Here is a 20,730-nt window from a genome sequence, read left to right on the forward strand (position 1 = left end):
CCTGTGTCATTAGGATGCTCTTAAAACCCTGTTCCATGTAATCTCAGCGCACATGCTTTGAGGGCAAAGTGACACCTTTGACATCACTGGAGAAAATATTCAGGCCACATGCAGCACTTTTACCTGCAGGAACAAACTACCTCATCTCCACAGGTCTGTTACCTGACTCATTCCCAGTAACATGTCTTGCAATGAGCCAGCTGCACTCACCCAAATGTCATGTGAGGAGATCCTGCACACGCAGCCAGCTGCTCCTTTGCCTGCATGGGTGCCTGCCCTGCCCTGCTGATGATCTTGGGTGTTCCTCCTCCAGCACGGGATGTGTGCTGGGAGGAAGATCATCCCCTCTATCACACAGCAGTGACTCACCATGCAGCACCCTGCAGCTCCATGGTCTCCCCTCCCTCTGCACTTCTGGTACCCAGGATGTTATAATGAAACACCTCTGAAGAGCTGTGTTAGCATGGGCATACCCAGAGCTGCAGGGAGCCACAGAGAAGATAAACCTAATGGCAACACCATCCAGCTCCCGCCCAGCAGTCCAATAGGCTGAATCTGAGAATCCATTTATTTTTCTTCATTTTCCCATGATGTTATTTTTCTGTGATCATGTTGCTCACAGCAAAACTGAAATGAAAAGCAGAACAGCTGAGAGTATCAGCAGCGCAGGAAGAGAGAGCTCCCTACAGGATCCTGCCTCAAGCTGCTCCTGGGTTGAGCATCTTGGCTTTGCTTGGGCAGTGGGGGAGGTGGTGCAGGGTGGGATGGGTTGGTGGAGGCTGAGTTGTCCAAAATCTTGTCGTTGGCATTTGGCTGCATCTATGTAGCTCTGCCAGGCACGGTGGAGGGACAGACCAAGCCACTACCCAAAAATCATCTGCAAATCATCAGTGGGTGCAAATCCACTTTTCCTTTCATTTCACAATTCCTTACAGAATTATTTTTTCCCAGTCTTCCTAATTTCCTTAAAGACAAGCATACCCTTCTTGTGGGAGAGCTTTAAGGTAACTGCCAGACAAGTGAATTTATAGCCTTGCATGTGTCAGAGAAGCAAAAACCTGATTGCCTGGGTCAGATTGGGGGAATTTTGATGTATTTGAGCTCCTCTTGCTTGACACCTGCAAGATCAGATGCTCAGGGAAAGGCTGTGTGGCTGCAAGACTCTCCATGGGACCAGCTGGACACCAAAGGCAAAAAGGTGGGTGAGGTATCAGCCTGGAACTGGGTGACGGATGCTGTCTGCAGGGATAGGGTGAACACAGTGACTCGTGTCACCCCCAGCAGCAAAGGGTGGCTCCAGAAGGGTCTCTGCAGGCCCCTCCCCTCTGCTCCAGGGCTCTCCATCACAGTCCTGCCCCAGGAGGGGCCAACCAGACCCTGCAAATCTCAAGGTGGTCCCCACGTTTCTAAGAAGCAGATTTTTTTTTTTTTTTTTTCCCAAAGCAGGAATATGGTGAGAGTTGGGTCTCTGCATCCCTATTTTCTGGTTTGGCTCTGAAACATTATACCCAGGTCAGGGCCTTAAACCATCCTTTGTTTAGGCTTTCTCAGGCAGGTGATTTCTCTGTGCTGGGTTGCTGATGGGGATGGCAGGTTCCCCCTCCCTGCTTTCCCCCACCTCCCCAGTCTTTGATCACAGCAGCTCTGGAAACTAAGCTTTGAAAATACAGTCATTTCATGGATGTGTTGATTAGGAAATGAAATTCCAAGAAGCAAATGACAACCCAGCTGCACTGCCTGACTCTGCAAGGCTGGAGCTCCCCACCAGGAAATGTATTCTCATATTTTTTTTGACACATCCAGGGTGTTGTATCATTAATAAAAAATGCAGACAGAACTTCTTAAGAGAAAATGACTTCCAAAGAAACTGCCTTTTTTTCCCCCAGTTTTTTCTGTGAGACTGTAGGCTTCCTTGAAGACAGCTCAGTCCTTTCTCTCTTTTGCAGAGCAAAATGAAGCATAGGTTTTCCCTGGAGCAGTGCCTTCTGGGCACACAGTAAGACCCCAGGGATTTATCTCTCCTAGCAGGCTGTTAATCAAGGTTTCCAGCTGCATAGGAAATTGGTTTTATTGGGGGACAGAGGGATGCTGTGGGCCTTCATGGTTAATTCCACAGAAAAATAACCCCATCCCTGCAGTCCTGTGAGGACTGGATTCTGTCTAGTCCATCCAGCTGGGATAGGGAGAGGTCTAGCTGATGTGCCTGCCTCCACAGCAGCCATGATGCCATACACTGACTCCAAGTAAGCCTCTCTTATTCAAACATCCTCAAATCCATGTCTGAAACACAATCTTTTTCCCCTTTCCTTCTGTATTAATAGCACTGTGCTTTTTTGAGTGCTATTCTGAGTATATCAGCCCAGGGTGGGAGAGTATTTTGGGGCTGATTCATCTCAATTTTGTTGCTGAGAAAGCAGGACATTCAACAAGGGTGATGGCAGAGGCTGGGCTGATTTGGTTTCAAAGTGGGTTCAAGGAGCTCCTTGAGGCTACTCAAGGCTCACAGAACTGCTGCAGGAGGGGAAAACCCGAAACAGGCCATGCCTGTGTGGGGCAGCCAGGTATGGGGCTGAGAGGTGGTTCACACCCACTGGAGGGTCACAGCTGCAGCAGCAAGTTGGACTTTCCAAGTCTCTAGATTTGCTTAATGTTTAAAGTTCAATGGAAGGTTGTTCAAGAAGGCCTGAAAAGAGGATGGGGTATTTGGAAGAACCTTTTTGTGAGGAAGAAATACCTCTGCAGGAAGAAGATTGTTTGCTGGGACACAAAGAGCACTCAGTCTTTGGTTGGCACTTCAGGTGTGATGTGAAAATGTTGTAAATGGCCTTCCTGTAAAAGGCAGATCACTTTTTCCTGGATGCAAGGAAGAAAGAAGAGCCAGGGAACTGATACAAAGAAAGCCTGTCAAAGCAGCAAGCCAGGAAAAGCAGCTTTGCAGAAGTGCTTTGAACGGCTGCATGTGCTTGTAACAGGGGATGTATCAGAGCCAGAGAGGTTAAAGCATGTAAGATGAGAGATGATGTTGGCCTAGACATGAAGGACCATATCCTACTCTGCTCTAGTTTGCATATCCAGAAATAACAAGCAGACAGGGTCTGACTTCCAAACATTGTGAACAGAGGTAGACACCAACAGCCTTTATCCCTGTAGACCTTCTTTCCCCCCAGCACAGAATAGTTAAAACTATTTCTCTCTCAGTGGGCTGCCTCCTCTCCCTGGGTGCTGCTTAAAAATCACCCCAAAAAAATTACAAACAGGTCAGCCCTTACATCTGTAGCTTGTTCTGCACAAGTCACCCTTTTGGGAAGGGAGTTTTCCTGGTGATGGCAGGAAATCCATTTAGAGTTCCCCAGCACTCGTGCTGCAGCAGCCCCTTTCCCTGCCACTGCTCCAGCACACAGAGGCACTCCCACAATGCCAGAGGCTCATTCCCCTGCAGCAGTGGGATGCAGGCAGAAGTGCGGCCAGAGGTGGGGATGCAGAGTGGGCACAGGGTGGGAGAAGGCTGAGCAGCCCCAACCCTGACTGCATTCCCCCGTAGTATGAGGCTGCTCTGGTTCCTCCAGCTGGTTGCACTCACCCATCCCCATCCTACCCCCATCCCCATCCTATGCCCATCCCCACAAAGAGCAGCTTGCAGGTGACATCTTTGACACCTCCAGCTGTCTCTCTGCACATCGCAGCTTTTCATCTCTGGCAGCTAATGGCATAGTGCTGGGGGAAGGGAACATATGCCAAAGCAGCTCATCTAAGGTGCCTTCTTACTAATCACATTACCTGCCCCCCTAGCCAGAGAGAGGGTTTGATATATGGCCAGGGAGGTACCAGAATACCTCCCCTCTCCCCATGCTACAGGGGATGCTTTTGCCTCTCCGGGTTGCAGGAGGCAGCTCCATGACAGGACAGGGAATGGAGCACCTCTCTTTGGAGGGATACCACAAAAAGCACAGGCTGGAGGCAGCCAGGAGCACATGCTCCTGACAGAGAAGTCCATACGGGAGTGTGAGGGGTGGGCAGCTGCCGTGCAGCATGAAGGTGCTGGAAGGAAGGCAGAGCCTGAACTGATCGGCAGAAAGAGCCACCTTCCATCACTGCTTCCTGCAGGGCATTTTCTGGAAGTAACAACTGAATCCCAACAGCCTGGGGCAGTTAGAGGGTATGAAGCTCGGGCTCAGCTCAGCTGCAGGGAATCTCACTACCCCCATTCCAAAGAACACCCTCTTAATGATGTATCCCATTAATGGCTGATCCTACACAGTGAATGCAGGTGTCAGGGATGCGTGATTCAGACAGCAGCAGCAAGGTGATGGCTTTGCCCATCGGAGGGAGGAGGTGTCCTGGTACCCTGGTACCCTGGGGAGCCCAAGGGAGGCTGAGCTGCCAGGTGATGCTGTCATCATCTCCAGGTCCTGTCTGCTCCCCACTGCTCCCTCCTGAGCTCAACTGCATCCTATCTCAGCCATGATTTCAAACGGAGCTGGTGCCCAGGGCCTGGTGGTGGGGATGTGTCAGTGACAAGCTATTGTGCCAATGGGGGCTTGGGAGAGACTGCAGAGCACCAATGGGTTGGCCCATGAGCTTCATAACAGTGCCAAAACCCTCTTCTTGCCTTTTGCTGGCCAGCCTGATAGGAGCTGATTAACTGTGAAGGATGCACTGGTGGCCCTGTCCGTCTCTCAGTGCACAGAAAAACAAGACTTCTGCATCTTTTCCTAAAATACATGCAAGTGCCAAATGTGCAGGTCAGCTTCTCCAGAGCCAGGGCTTGTGTGACTGTTGGCTCTGGTGTGTGGCTGCTGGAATGAGCTGAGGACCAGCCTGCACAGGAGAGAGACAGGAGAGAGACAGGCTCTCCAGGTTTGCTTTCCAGCTGGGGGAATCCTGACCTGCTTCTGCTCTCTTCTGATGGATGACCTTTCCACAACTCATGCTTGTGTTTGGGATTCCTGAAACCCCTGCCAACAGTGCATGCTCTCACCTTTGCATGCCTGGAGCCCTTTGGGGTCTGTGTCCCACCAGAGGAGTTACTACAGAGGGTTTTCCAGGGACTTGTCCCCTTCTCTACTCTGCTTGCCACAAGTCATTGGCTGGAGAGGAGGCACGGGCATGCACATGTTTCAGTATGTGTCTCTTTTTAATGCATTTATTTTTAGCTTGTTTTTGTGGCCCATAGAGGATTCCACAGGAAATCCTGCAGCCATGGGATCATGAAAAGCTCAGGTTCCTGATTGTGTTACATACGTTAACAGAGATGTGATCTATACAGAGTTTTTTAAAAAGCAGCTATAAATACTTCCTCCAGCTGCACCAATATCCCCTTGTCCCTCTTCCCTCCACGGCACCTGTTGACACTCATGTACCCAGTTAAGATTAGCTGCTTCACAGGAAAAGGGAGCCCTGACTCTGGAGCCATCCCTCCCTGCCCTGTAGCAGGAGCACCTGGCTGGCCTGTTTTGGGACACGTCTTGGGCTGTCAAAATTTGCACAACCCCAAAGGGCCGACTCCTCTGATGGGTTTGCTTGGCCCAGCAGTGGTGTGGGGCAAGAGCCACAGGACCCAGCCCCATATGGTGTGGTGACACTTGGGTGGTTGCCATCTGGGTCCCAGGCAGCTCAAGGCTAGGTAGCCCCACCACAGTGGGGAGGTTGTCAGTTCTCAGCCCTGCTTCCTTCCCTAGCCCAGGCTGGCCAGAGAAGCAGGGGTGCTCAGAGCTGGTGTGCACATTCACATTTCGTTCTGCAGCTGTGGGGTGCACTGCCAAGTGCATCATTTCCCTCCAGCTGTGGAAGCTGATGGCTCACTCACACAACCCCTCCAGGCTCACCAGAATGAGTAATGCCTGCAGGGCTGGCCCATGTTTGTGAAATATGGAGATGTGCATGTATGAAGCTTGAGTTCAAGGCCTTCAACTGTGTGGGAGACCTTTGGGTTCTTTTGACTAGAAGCAGAGGGGCTTTTCACCTGTGAGAGGCAGCTCTCAGTCTCCTCTCTGTCTCTGAGCATTGTGGAGGAAAGGTGCTGCACAGGGCGCCCCAGACCAAGCTAGGACATGGCTGGAGGAGGCACCTGCTGGAAATGTGTCCCATCCATTACATCCATGCAGCCTCCAAACTCAACCCTGAAATGCTTTCCCATGGAGAAAAAAACCCAGCAAGGTAAGAGGGAGTTTGCCAGGGGCCAGTCCCTGCTTCCCTGCAAAGATGCCAGCCTGTGCTGGTGTCCATGGTGGGCACTACTCTGCAAAGTCCAGCTCCAAGCTGTGCCCATTTTTTCCTTGTCCATGTGTCATCGTTCCTGGCTACTGGTGAGTCAGCTCCTTGCCCTGCTGGGTGCCTCCACAGCAGCCATGCTCTGCTGCTCTGCACAAAACCTCAGCCATCAGGGGAGCCCATAACATAGCAGCTGCAGGCGGTGTTCCCCTTCCATGCTGGGAGGGAGCCAAGACTTTTCAAAAGTCTTTCAAAGGTTTGTTTATGCAGAAATTATCCAAATCATAATGAGAGACTCCTTCATTTGCCACTTTCCCCCCTACACAAGAAGCTAATGCCATAAGCCTTCACACTCCTCCGGCCCTGAACGTGCCTGAAGAGTCCATCCTGGAGCCAGAAGAGGTGTCTGATGAAACTTTAGTTGAACATGAAACATGAAACACTGGCTACACTGTGAGACTTGATGTGGGAACTGGAAGATGTATTCAGTTCACAGTTAAAGCAATCAGAAATTTACCCCATCACTTGGAAACTCTTCTGATCCCCACCTACACTCTCCCAAACTACACCTCTGAGTGTGCCACACTCCCAGGCTGGAAGCTGGGTTGTGTCCCTCTTTGCCAGTGTGCAGGATGGACTGCAAGCCAAGCAATGTCTTTCTGCCCAGGTAGACCCTGCTGAGACCCTGACGTGGGTACAAGGCGGTTCAGATGTGTGTTGTCGGCCCTGCTATTGCTGTACTCCAGTAGACCCAGAGCTTGTACAGATGGGATGGCAGAAATCCAAGGAAAGGCTCATGACACCAGCTCAGAGGAGAGCAGAGAATGAAAAACGGGATTATGCGGGCTCAGCTGATGGAGAAGGCAAAGTCAGAAGCAGAAGACAGAGTGTTTAGAGGTGAATTAATTCTGTTTATGTAGATTTGAGGTTCATCTATGGTATGGTCATCCAAAACACTGCAATGAAGCCCATCCTGGGGAAGATGTCACACACCACGGGACACACAAGGACTGCCCTGGTCCTCTGACTGACCAAGGCCTGCTGGATCTGGAGAAGGTCTTGCCAGAAGGATCAAATATAAGAAGCGGAGGAAAAGGAAAAGCAGTATTTGCTTTCTTCTGCCCTGCTTCTCCCAGGCTGTCACTTTAGCCAGGCCTTCTGACAACCCCTTCAGATGAAGTGTACTCCAAAAATGTGTGCTGGGTTTACGTAAGACTCCGGTACCTTTGGTGACTCACACGCCTTGTCCTAACATGCTGTTCCCCACAGCCATTGTGTAACCTCACTGAGAAAACACGAAGTAGCCAGCCCCAGGGATGGGGAGCCGTGGCCCTAAAGATCTTCCTTCCCAAGGAAAGACAAACCCACTGAAGGACCATCCCATTCCTCTCACATATGGACATGAAGGAGTCCTCCCACAGTGTTGGTCTTGCAACTCAAGGGATGTCAGGGAAATGAAAATTATGAAATTCATCAGACTAGAGAATTTGTGGTTGGCATCCAAACCTGTGGTTTTCCCTGTTGTGTGCTGTAGTGAAAGGTCAACTAGTACTTGTAATGAAAGGGTTCATAGGCAGGAGAGCAGGAACAGGGATATCTTCCTCACTTACCCAGAGAGCCTTCTTCCTGCAGTGAAGGAGTCTGAGTTTTCTCTTGTTTAAGCATGAAAACATCAGGATAGACTTTGCAGCCAGCAGTGGAGATACTGGCTGTTTCTCTGGCACAAAAGGAGGATCAGGCCTTTGAGGAGCTCCTGGAACTTGCAGTGGATGTGTGGGCACAGCAAGAGGCAGTGAGGGGTGCAAGCACCCAGGAGCAGCAGCATTGGAAGTGGGGACTATATTCCCAGCAGCAGGGTGGGGACAGACCAGCCCAAGGTTGTCAGGATGGATAAGCCCATGGGGGCAAATTGCACGTGTCTCTGTCTCAGTGTGAGAGGCTGTGAAGGAGAGGGGCTGTGCCTATGTACTGAGCAGCAGTCTGCCCCGGGCTCCTTGCAGACAGGTCCAGTCTGCCATGTTTTGCCATCTCCTGGGACAGCGTCTCCAGTGGCACAGAGCAGAGGGCCTCACCTTCCCTCCTATTCAGAGTCTGCCGTTGCTGGAAGGACACAAGTCTCATCTAGACAGCTGTACCTTGGCATTTTGTGTGGCTGATTTTGGTTTGGTTTTTCACCCTGCCCATATTCTGTTTGAATGTGTGTGCCATGAATCCAGCTCAAACATCTCAGCCCCTCAAGGCAGCAGAGTTACTGTAATGTGGGTATGTTGGAGGAAGGCTGAGAACTGGCAAGTCAGCAGCAACCTCTGCTTCTCTGAACTCACACTGCCAAGGAAGTTCAGACCTCATCCTGCCTCGCACTCACGTCTCTCAAAGAAATCAGAGGCAATGAACAGCATGCTGCAGGTTTGGTGCTGCCTTATGACTTCAGGGCCAGCTCATCAGCTGGGACAAGTGAGGGTAGCTGCCCCGAGGCAGTCCAGATGAGCAGGTATTTTCCTGATGTCTTGCCAGTCCTTGATTCCTGTCCAGGACTCCACACCTGCCCCAGCCTACCTTCTGGTACAAAAGTGATGGGTTTGAATCATGCAATGGATTTACAGACTGGTTCATAAGCTGAACCAAAAAACAAAGAAACTCTTCTTGTTCAACTAAGGATCTGGTTTCCACCGTTTTGTAGCTCTGCAATGGAGTGATAATATATTAGGGCTGAGTCTTGGCTTCAGGACGCCACTTTTAGACTTGTATAAAATCACAGTAATGCAGGCATCAGACTCATTATTTATGATACAGTTATAAATTATACAGTTTTGCCCCCTCAGTCCATAGCTAGAAATCACCACTTCCCACATACAGCATATGCAATGCTTTATTTTTAAAAAATAACTTCCCTCTTTCTAAAGAGTAAAGGCAGAGCAAAAAGATGAATTAATGTGACCTATTATTAAATTATGAAATGCTTACAAGCCCACAAAACCATGCATGAATTCATCTTCCTCAGGAAAGAGGGCGACTGCAAGGAATTTCAGAGCCAGCACCTTGCCTGATGGAAAGCGGAAGCCACCGGCTTCAGCAGGAATGTCTATTCCTAACTGCAGAACTGGTTCCCAGAACCAGCTCACCATGAAGCCCAGCCTTGGTGGTGTTGGAGGACACTCATGAGAAGCAAGACAATTATTTTCCCCAATTAATAACGGCAGAATGATTTGCAAGTCATGTTCTAATGGCTACAACCACACGGCCACCAGGAATCGAGCCTGCAGGAACACACCCTGCCTTTGCCAGCCTTGCAGGCTGCTCAGGCACAGGATGTCTCTGCTGACTGGCAGCACTGCCTGCTGTCACCATGGCACAGGGTTCTTTCTGTAAAACCTGCTTCAGACATATTTTGCCAGGCTCTAACCACCAGGGCCAGCCTCAGATGTGCCAGCTGGCTGCCAGGCCGGGAGATCTCAGTCAAGGTAGCTCAGCAAGGGTGAGGCTGGGACATGATATCTTTTGTCCTTGGCCTTTTGGGAAAGCTCTGGGATGAAGAGGTAAAGAGAAGAGATGTGGGCATCCTGGGAACAGAGGGGGAAACTCTGAGATGGGGTGGGATGGCTCAGGAGGGGCAAGTTGGGATAAGGAGCTGGGAGAAAGGAAGGAGTGGACCTCAGAGGACATGGGACAGCAGGAAAGAGGAGTCCCTTCTCCCCATTAGGACGTGTCCCCTGCAATATCTGGGAAGAACCACATATTCCCATTTGTGTTTCTCCTCCATTGTCAGCTGAAACCTTCAGATCCTACGTCTCATATGGGTTGATGCTTTGTGGATGGCAGCCTTCCACTGGGACAAACACATTGTTAGATCCCATCACACTTCTCCCTGGTGGTGTCTGTACTCTGGCTCTGCTGCTGACCCTGTCACCCCCCAGGTGGGCCGGCTGGGGACTCCCATGTGCTTTGCTGGAACCCAGGAGCACCCCTGCAGAAGAGAGTATGTGTGCAAGTGACCTTCAGCCAGCCACTCCAGGGGTAGGAGAAACCAAGTGAAGCTGCCTCTGCAGGTTTCCCATTTCACTGTTTCCTAAGGCTCCCCACACAGGCTCATCTCTGTGCACAAAATGGATGGTTCCTATCGGCAGAACAGCACCAGAGCCACAATCCTGCTTGGAGAGATACCTGAAGCAGCCCAGTGCGAGCCTTAAAGCACTTTAACTGCTGAGCTTAGAGGAAACCAGCCTGTTCTGTTGTGCTAATATTGCATTTATATTGCTCCTGGTAGAGGCACCCACTGTAACCCAGCTAACCCAGCAAAGGGGATTCCTCTCCCACACATAGCTCTGCTCCCACTGCAGGTCCTGTGTGCAGGGCCTCTGGAAAGGCAGCAAGCAGTCCTGTAATTAAAGCCTGGATCCTAATGTGCAAGTACAGAGAGGCCACATGCTGGCTGATTTTCTTTGTAGCTTGAATAGTGTTTCTTTAATGTAGGTGGGTTGTTTTTTTGGTTGGAGTGTTTTTCGTGCGTGTGAGAAACATAAATAGGCCTTCATCTTTTATGCATTTCCTTGTGCCTTCCAGACCCAGAGCTCCTCTCCATCATTTGACATCGTTTCTAGTTTTGAAAGACGCACTTACTAGAAAAAGATATAAGGGTGTTTTCATTGCAGTACATCATATTCACATACATAAAATATTAAAAGCAATACAGATGAACCCCAAAACAATGCAGCACTTCAGAAAATAGTATTAGTCTTTTCCCTAGGTGTTAGAGAATGCGATAAATCCTACTCTGTTAGACATTGCAGCCTCTGTGGACTGCCAAGGGGAGCGTGTGCTGTGCTTAGAAATACCAGGAAGGTCTCCTACGAGGGGAGAAGAAGATTTCCTGCTATATGCATGCAGACACAGAAGAATATCAATATATGCGTGTGTGTGTGGATGGATGCTTACAAAGCATTTGTCAGCACTGCCAAGGCGCGTTGGTTGTGCCTGCCCCACACCGCCGTCTCCCACGGACAGAGTGCATGTCCCCAGTCCTCTCCCAGTCTGTGGCAGGTCTTCCCAGAGAAGACACGAGGTCCTGAAATCTATGGCACAGTGCCATAGAGAGGTCTACAGGACATGGCAGTGGATGGCAAATGCAGCCCAGTGGAAACAACACGTTTTCCTCTAATGGGCAGCTCCACTAAAGGAGCCCTTCAATGTCTTCCAAACATCCTTGCTCAACTCACTGCAGTCAGACTTTGGCCTCAGGGGAGCCCAGGCTCAGTCTCAAGTGGCTACAGGTGATGCCTCTGACCTTCAGCAGTGTCCCCTGGAGACACATCCCCTTGCAGGTCACCTCCCTCATATAAGAAGGCAAAATGATTTTCCTCCTCTTAAAGGGTGTCCTAGAGGCTCAGCCCCACAAAAACCAACTGCAATATCCACTGAAGCCCAGTAGCATGAGGAAACAAGAACTCAAACCATCCAGGATCACACCCAGTGTGGGACCTAATGTGGCCTCTGAGCTCACTCCTCTTTGTGAGAGGAGCAGATTTACTCAAAAGGAAAATTCTCCCAGGGTTAGTGCCTGCATGTTTTTCCAGCTGCTAGCTCTCTCCCCATCCCTCAGACCCATGTGCCTTTTGAGTCTGTCAGCTCTTCATTCATATCCACATGTGTGTTCCCTTCCTCCTTTCCCACTGGGAAGCCTCTCACAGCCCACCCAGCCCCTACAATGCCATCCTTCACTTCCCCTCCTGGGGCAAGGCAGCAGGAACCAGCACTGCTCCCATGTCCCAGCTTACTGTGGTTAAAACCATCTCATCTGCTAATGTAGATACACAGAAGTGCTTTCAGCAAAAGCTGTTTGAAAAACAGGAGCAAGCATTTACTGAACCTTTAAAAACCTGCAAACTCCTCTCCATCCTGTTATCTTCCCTTTTTTCAATCTTCCTTCTTTTCTTTCCCTTTTTTCTCTTTCAAGTCATAGAAAAGTTTTATATTAATAATTATTGGTGCCTCTTTTTCACGGTATTTGATTCCATATTGCTGCTGGAAAAAAATGGTAAATATAAAAGGTTCCTAAAGCATTCAGAGTCATACACCCACATTTCTCTCCAATATTATCTTGCTTTTCAAAGTCAGACTGAAAAAGCTACAGTTATTGTGAAAGTTTTAAAACAAACTTAAAGGTCTGATTCTTTGAAGTTCAGGTGGTTCAGGATTCAGTAGCCACCAAAGAAAGTAAAACCAGAACCAACAGAAAATATGAAAATCCTTTTACAGGCAGAAAATGTTAATGGGAGAAACGTTAAAGGTGTTAATAGTACCAATGCCATATTCAGCATCTCCTATAAATGGGGAAGGGAATGTTACTGTTGGCAACCCTAGGCAATGACAGGAAGTATTTATTAGCTCAATGGGATCCTATATTTGCAAGGGTAAATCCTGCCAGCAAGAATTATCACTCTGTTGACAGACTAGCTAAGGGGCCAGGGAGAAGTTAGGTGGCAAAGTGGGCACTCACTGAGGGCAGGGGAGGGCTTGAGAGCCCCCAAAAAGCAGAACTCCCCAGGCAAGAGGGTTTCCAGGGCTACCCTCCTGCCCTGCTCAGAGCAGCTCACAGCTGTGACCACTCTGATGGTATTTTTATGAATGGTGAAAGGAGACTTTGGTCCAACAAGCCATAGGAGAAGTACTGGGCTGAAAGAAAGAAGGGCAAAAGGGAATAAAAGCAATGAAAGGTGATTAATGCTATGTAGTTGTAGGTAGATGCTTGCCTGTAAATCATGTGATGGTGTGTAACATGAAAAGAAAATCAGAGCAAGTTATTCAAAGGGAAACTCCGTGACACATGGAGAAAACTCTTCAGCTGTACACCACAGGCTTGATTATCTCCATTCAGAATACCTGCAGCATGCATGGACTTCACTGCCAACAGGGACTATTCATTTATTATGGTTATATAGTGCCAGGCACTTGAAACAAGTCCTACAAAGCTCTGTGATTCATACAGACCACAGACCTAATCCCAAAATGTTTATTATCATCAGTGAAAAGAGGCTAAGCTGTGACAGGCACTCTTGGCCAGGAAGAAGCAGAGCTGGTGCCCTGACTGTTTTGGGACAAAGACATCCTGTTCCTCCAAAGCCTGAGCTGGGAGTACATCTTTCCCACTGGGAAGCACCAGCCAGGCTGGCTGCAGGGGCAGCCAGGGGGAACCTGGCCCTCTACAGCAACTTCAGATGCCTGCTCAGATAAATACAGATGCAGATGAATAAAGCACTTGAGTTTATTATTTGTGTGTTTGAAATTATGATAGTCTTAATTCCTGCTTTTCATTTTGATAATATTAAAGCATTCCTTCTAATTCCTTTTGCTCTTCTATGCATCTTGAAAACTGTCCTGTGCTTAGATGATAGAAGATCCCCTCTCTCTCCAAAAGTGTTTTTACGTTCTAGTATGATGTGAATTATAATCAGGATTGGGGCAACAGCATTAATGTGATATTTTTCCAATTCAATTTGAAGCTATTGACCTTCTACCCTTTGCAGCCATAACACTAGGTTGTGATACAGAAACTCAGGATAGACATGCAAATAAAATATTTCTTCTTTGCTTTTGCAAAGGTTGTTTATGATTATAGAGTTAATTCTCTGTTCAACCCCCCCTTGTTGCAGTAGCACATATAATGTTGCTGACTTTGTCTGGGTAATTATCAAGGATGCCTTCAACATAAGCACAGCAATACAGCTGTCTGTGATATCCAGTAACCTTTGGAGCAGTGGGGAAGCTCCAAGGGAAAGCAGATGTTGGAAAAGGTTTTGGAAATGGTAGAGAGAAGGATCCAAGTAATTATAGGCCTGTCTCCTGACACAAGTCCCAGCAGTATAATGGAATGACTCATATGGATCTAGATTAACAAAGAATTAAGGGAGGAAAATATCATTAATGCCAATCAACAGGAGTTTATGGGAAGAGACCCTTTCAAACTGACTTGTTATCTTTCACCAAGGAGATTGTAATGTTGAGTGATAAACGTAACAAAGGTGATGTAAAACACCTGGACTTCTTTAAGGCCTTCAACTTGTTGCAGCAGGACATGGTGATTAAGAAACCGGAACAATCCAAAGCCAGCGTGACACATATAAACTGGTTGTCTAACTAATCATGCCCGAGACACCACCATGGGATTCCTGGAAGGGTGCTCGGGGCATTGTGAGCAGCAGGCACTGCTCCCTGGGTGCCACCCTGGGATCTTCAGCTCAGTGTCTCACCCCAACCATTTATTCAGTCCTCAGTCCTTGCACCCATTCCCTTTGCTTGCTGGCAGACCCCACTAATCAGCTGAGTTTTCTCAGAATAGTTTATTTTTTCCTTTCCCACCCTGGATGGCCTGCACACTGTGTGAATTTTCAAGATGGCAATTACTTATCGACAATTTTCTAACATCAGAAAAATGCAATATGATCCCATAACCCTGCACAATTGGTTCTTCATCTTTACCAACTGATATTTTATCAAGAACTGTAAAGAAACAAAAGGATTGCTGAGAAGGTTTGTAGATGACACCAAGAGAGGGAAAAAAGGTAGAAATTAAAGGATGTCACCAGCACAAGCAAACCAGTTTGCAAAATTGCAGTCAGATGAACAATACACATTTGAGGACGACCAAACATAAAAATCACAGCTGTAAGAATAATAATAAAGGGTAGTTTCAATATAGGAGATACCACATGGAGGGGAAGGGTCAAAGATACTGAAAAGGGCACATGAGACATAGCTGAATGTGAGTTTCCAGAGTTCAGAGTCACAATATCTGAGAGGGCTAAATGGGTTCTTTGGCTGTGGCATCAGCAAAATAACCTACATCGTGTCTGTATTTGGGTTTCGTGTTATTACAGCTGAAAAACCATGTTCACATCTGGTATCCACAGCACAAACCAATGGATAAGGTAGAAATGAATCAGAAGCAACATGCATACTACTGCTTACAAACTGGAATAGAATGCCTTTTGATAACAGACCCCAAGACTTATTCTCTTCGGTCTCTTAGAGAGATGGATGTGGGCTGACCTGGGTCCTGATTTGGAGTAAAAGTCTGATCATCCATGACACAAAAGGAGGAAAGTTCCCATAGCTGGAAGATGTCATTAGCAGGCATATCCAGAGCAGAAGAAAAGGTTTCTAAAAGTGAGGAAGAACAATCACATGGACAGTCTTCCTAAATTGCTCACTGATTCCTTGCCTCTGGTAATATTTAAATAAAACATACAAACCATATCAAACATAAGTTACTTCAGGGGAATACACAGAGGGACGTCAGGGCTTGGTTCTGTTAAAACTTTGGAGACTGTATGAGCGACAACCTGGGTCCTCACCTAAAGTGCCTTCAGAAACTACTGAGGTTCAGCTGATGTCTGGACCTTGACACACACTCTTGTATGAACGAGGATTTAACAAGTGTGGGCTATACCAATTTTTAGGGAAACCTGTACCCAAAAGCCCTGGAATTTATCTTACTGCTACAAAACAATTACTTCCCACTATCGCCTGGGCACACCAGTTCTGAACTGGCACTTGAAAACATGACATGCTCAGGAGTCATCTATTCATTGTGAATGGAGTCTTTGATTCAGTATCAACCACACAGGAAATGGTGTAGGAGGCACACTAACATGCCTGACTTAGATGGCAAAGCATCTAGGATGCTGCTTTGGTGGGGTCATGTGCTGGTAGGAATGGAAGAGGCTTGCTATAAAACACCTATTTTAGCTTCAAACATATGGAGTCAAATTCAGAGCTAGCATCACCACCAACTGGCTACTTGTCCTTTGTATCACCTTTGCAACTCACATGGCACCAGGGTCATGGAAAGCTAAGGAGGTATTTTCAATCCTCTACTTCTCTAAACAGTGACCTTGTGCCAACCCATGAGAGCAATGCTCTCACCCGGCTCTCTGCAGCACTGTGATTCTGTCCTGGAGCTATGATCCATATAGGCATTTGCGTCAAATGGTGGTGGAATGAGTGCAGTTCAGGCACTTGATAGTGATCCCATCATGAAGGTTCACGTGTCATGCACCGCACCATATGGCTCTGCAGGCAAAGCATAGCATGCTTGGCCCTAAGGAAGGGAGTTAAATGAGGCCTGCAGTTCAGGAACCACCACTGTTTGCTCCTGTTTGCCCATGGTTGCAGCGCAGAACCTGAACCTCTCCTCACCTGAGGAATGCAGAGCAGTTGCAGTGCCACGGCCACTCTGCTGTCCCCAGGCACGTGTATGGACTAAAGGGAGAAATTAACACACACAAAACCTTCTCCCACCTCTCAGATCTCAGTCTCTACAGGATATGAAGTCGAGGAGGAAGATCTTTTCCCTTTCCAATCTTTTCTCTGCTGTCAATACCACATTTTGCAGCAGGTTGCACTTGGGCCTCATTATAACTGAGCATGGACTATTGATTCAGGCTGCAGACAGTAATCAGTCCTTTTCTATCAATAGCTTTGTCATTGATATTTTTAGAATCACACACTTCTTCCTACCATAAAACACTGTCTGGAAGTTAAGATTTTAAAACCAAATGCACATACTGATTTCAAACACAAGGAACTACTTCAGTTCTAAAGACAACACTGATGATAAAACAGTCCTGGAAATCTTCCACTGCATGGAATTATCTTAGAATTTCTACAAGAGAAAAAAAAGGCATTGGAATAAGAATGAATAATATTAGCTACATCCCAGTGGATGTAACATATTTTAAAATGTGATTTTCAAAGGCTCAAGGAAAAAACCAAAAAGTTTCATCAGGGCTAACAACTATCAGTCTAAACTGGAATTTTTGTATAAACTAAAATGATTTTAATACCCAGGCAGATTCCCAGCTGCTAAGTACTGTCATAGCTGCAGAGCACAACAAAGCACCTATAACAATTACATTAGCTGATTTTCTACCTGCCTCTACCAACTGATGCCTTTCAGTCCCCAGCCTTTAAAGAGCGGTGAGCAGAATACAAATTCTTCAGTCAGTTCTGCATTTGTAATCCTTCTTCCAGAATTAAGACTTAAAACCTGTGCATATGAATACATTAAACTTAATCCTTATGTTTTGCCCAGCAATTGTAATCAAGTCCAACAGTTTTTGCTCTGATTGCAAATGCTGTTAGAGTCTACTCTGTGCAGTGCAGTGTTAAGAGGTTCTTAGTGTGGCTTTTGATGTCCAGAAGAAAAAACTTCTAAATTCTTCACCACAATGATGTCGTTCTGTATCATATTGTTTTCTCTGTGAGGTGGCAGCCAAACAAGCGACATTAAAAAGGCACCTTAACTAGCAGAATCTGTTCCCTGTACGTTTTTGAGTCATATTCTCCAGCTCTACGGGCAAAAACAAGTTTTTATAATTGCTAGCACTGTAGCCAGTACAGCTCAAAGCGCAAATTGCAGCTTATTCTGGTAATATACATACATTATCAGCTAAGTCCCCCTTACAAAATCACTGTCAGTATCACTAGTGATAGCACAAGAATCAGAAAGCATGATAGGATTATGAGACTGCTTTCTGAGTTTTCAGAACCTTTACATAAGAAAAAAAAATCACCTTCTGATTTGTGAATGTGGCTTAAGTAGTATCTGATAATACACAGAATATTTATGGACAACAAAGAAAGAGGAAACCCATGCAATCAGCTTTTTTCTACGGCCCACTTTCTAAGAAGAACATGAATACACTTTGAAATTAACTCATCTGTTTAAATGGGAGAAGCAGAATATAGCAACAATGAAATACAGAAGAAAGCACCTGCTACACAGTTTGTCATTCCCTGTGGAAGTTTTGCTACACAGTAAAACCAGCTCTAATCAATGTTGCCATTTAATGGCAATAAAATAGCAAAATCAGCTACTATTATTTTTGTGGTCTCAAGCACTTCAAAAGTTCTTACTCCAAAATCACTTTGCCAATGAAAAACATGACCCTGAAAGATACAAACAGTCACCCCCCACAGCTCCCCGGCTCCCTGTGTCCCTTCCCAGCCCGTTTAAATTTGGACTGCAAGTATTACATGTGGACTTTATCAAGGGCAATAGTGGAACACCTACTGTATCAGCAGGCCCAGGAATTTCATCTGACTATCCACCACTGTACAGTTCAGATTTTATCAGAGTGACTACTGCTTCCACAGAGCAGAAATGCAAGTATGTAAAACACAATGCTAAGTTTAATGCCTCTTCATGCCTGTGCACAGAGCTTCCACAGATCAGGACAGGCACACTCCTAGGTGCGAACAGAATTACGTGTGCTGCTCACATGCTGCCAATCGCTCCAGCGCGGCCAGCTCAACCTTCCCATGCTGGCTGGAGTGCCCATGAGTGCAGGGTGAGAACACTAGGCTGGGTAACAACCCAAAGAAACCTCTGCTCATTTTTTGCCCTTTTTCTGACTCTGTCACAACTCAACTACAATTTTTTACAAACACATTGTAAAGAACATATTCTACTAGCAATCAAAAAGAAAAAGATGAAGCAGCAGCCCTGTGGCAAAAGCAGAGTCAGGAGATCTGGATACTTTTCCTGGCTTTGCTTTAGACTTCGTGACTGACCTTGACAAGTCAGATACAGACAAATCCCACTCCCTGCTCTGTGCAAAGGGTCCTGCCTGCTTCCCAGGGAGAGTGGCTCCACTACTTGTCTGAGCAAACACACACGTGGATGTGCATGTACACACAGAAATACAAACATTTGCACAAGAGATGAGTCCTGAAATCCAAAATTCCTGTCATTAACACAAAGCAAGACATCAGCTTAATGAGAGAGTTAGGAAGGAAAATGTGCAGGTCAGGTGTTGTGGAGCATTTTGATAATGAAGTAACAGATGTGCAACTTTACTGGGTGGTGTTCAAAGGCCATCTTTCCTTGCTCGTGTCTCTAAACGCAAGGGAAATATCGCCGACATCATAGGATGGATTTCAGGGCTAAGCTGGCAAATATTTATGAGAGCCATAAAGTTTGTCAGAGAAACTACACTTTAGAAAGACAAAATGTTACTGCTAGGCTGCCAGACCTGCAGATGTGCCAAGTTTCTATAAATCCCACCAGATCCAGCATTTTTTTTCTACAGAAGTTCATATCTTCTCTGTAAAAAAAAAATAAACACCAAAGAGAAATAGGTTTGGTTTAAAACCATCTACATACTGAATATACAGAAGTTATTTCTCTTTCTCATTTCTCATTAATAATTAGATCTACTCATGACTATACCAAGATCTTCTTTATAGACTTAAAAAGGATTGTGCAGAGTAACTACTGGATATACAAAGAATGTTTTGATAGCCCAGGCTTCCACCCTCCTTCAACAAATGACCCAAGCATCAAGGTGGTATGAAAATGCAGTGCTGTAACACTGTATGGGCATCTGATGGCACCAGGTGAGATCTGCCAACACCAGCCTCAGACCCCTGCTAGGTGTGAGCTCCTTTCTGTACCACACACCATCCTCTGGGCTGGGAAAGCCCAAGAAAAGGGAGGACATGCTTTGGCAGATGGCCCAAGGGCCAAACCCTGAACACAGATGACCCATTCCCGGACAACCCATGCCAGTGTCCCTTCCCCTGGCTGTGAGTGGGCAGCAGGGTCTCTCCCCATCCCCAGCTAAGGGCTGGCTCTGCAGGGAGATCTGCCATTTCTCCAGCCACTCTTTGCAGCTCCATCCCCTCTGCCCCACGGTGCTCCCCAACACTTGAGCTCCCCACCCCACCTCAATCCGCATCTCCTCTCACGCTGGGGGGCCTGCAGCTCCCTGAGGGGCTCTTTGTAGAATCATAAAATCACAGACTGTTAAGGGGTTGGAAGAACCGAGTCCCAACCCCCTGCCAGAGGCAGGGACACCTCCCACTAGACCAGATAGCTCAAAGCACCATCCAAGCTGGGCTTCAACACTTCCAGGGATGGGGCATCCACACCTTCTCTGATAACCTGTTCTGGTGCCTCACCACCCTCACAGTAAAAAATTTCTCGCTAATATCTAATTTTCCCCTCTTTCAATCTGTACCCATTACTCTTTGTCCTATCGCTACAGTCCTTGATGGAGAGTCCCTCTCCAGCTTTCCTGTAGTCCCTCTCAGACACTGGAAAGTTGCTGAGTTCCCCAAACAACCTTCTCTTCTCCAGGCTAAACAGCCCCAACTTTCTCGATCTGTCTTTTTAGGGGAGATGCTCCAGTCCTCCTATCAACTTCGAGGTCCCCTCTGGACTTGCTCCAACAGTTCCATATCCTCCTTGTATTGGTGACACCAGAACTGTAAGCACTGCTCCAGGTGGGGTCTCACAAAGGCGAACCCCACTCCAAGCTGTGCCGCCCCGGGGCTACTCCGCTCCCCGGAGGACAGCGGGGCCGGCAGGGAGGGCAGGGGCCGATCCCCGGGAGGGATGAGACCGATTCTTGGAGGACAGCGGGGCCGGCACGGAGGGCAGAGCCGATCCCCGGAGGACGCGGGGCCGGCACGGAGGGCAGGGGCCGATCCCCGGAGGACGCGGGGCCGGCACGGAGGGCAGAG

Source organism: Corvus kubaryi, unplaced genomic scaffold, assembly GCF_017639235.1.
Source record: "Corvus kubaryi isolate FWS band 111438036 unplaced genomic scaffold, C.kubaryi_AGA036_p1.0 66, whole genome shotgun sequence".
NCBI classification, from domain to species: Eukaryota; Metazoa; Chordata; class Aves; order Passeriformes; family Corvidae; genus Corvus; species Corvus kubaryi.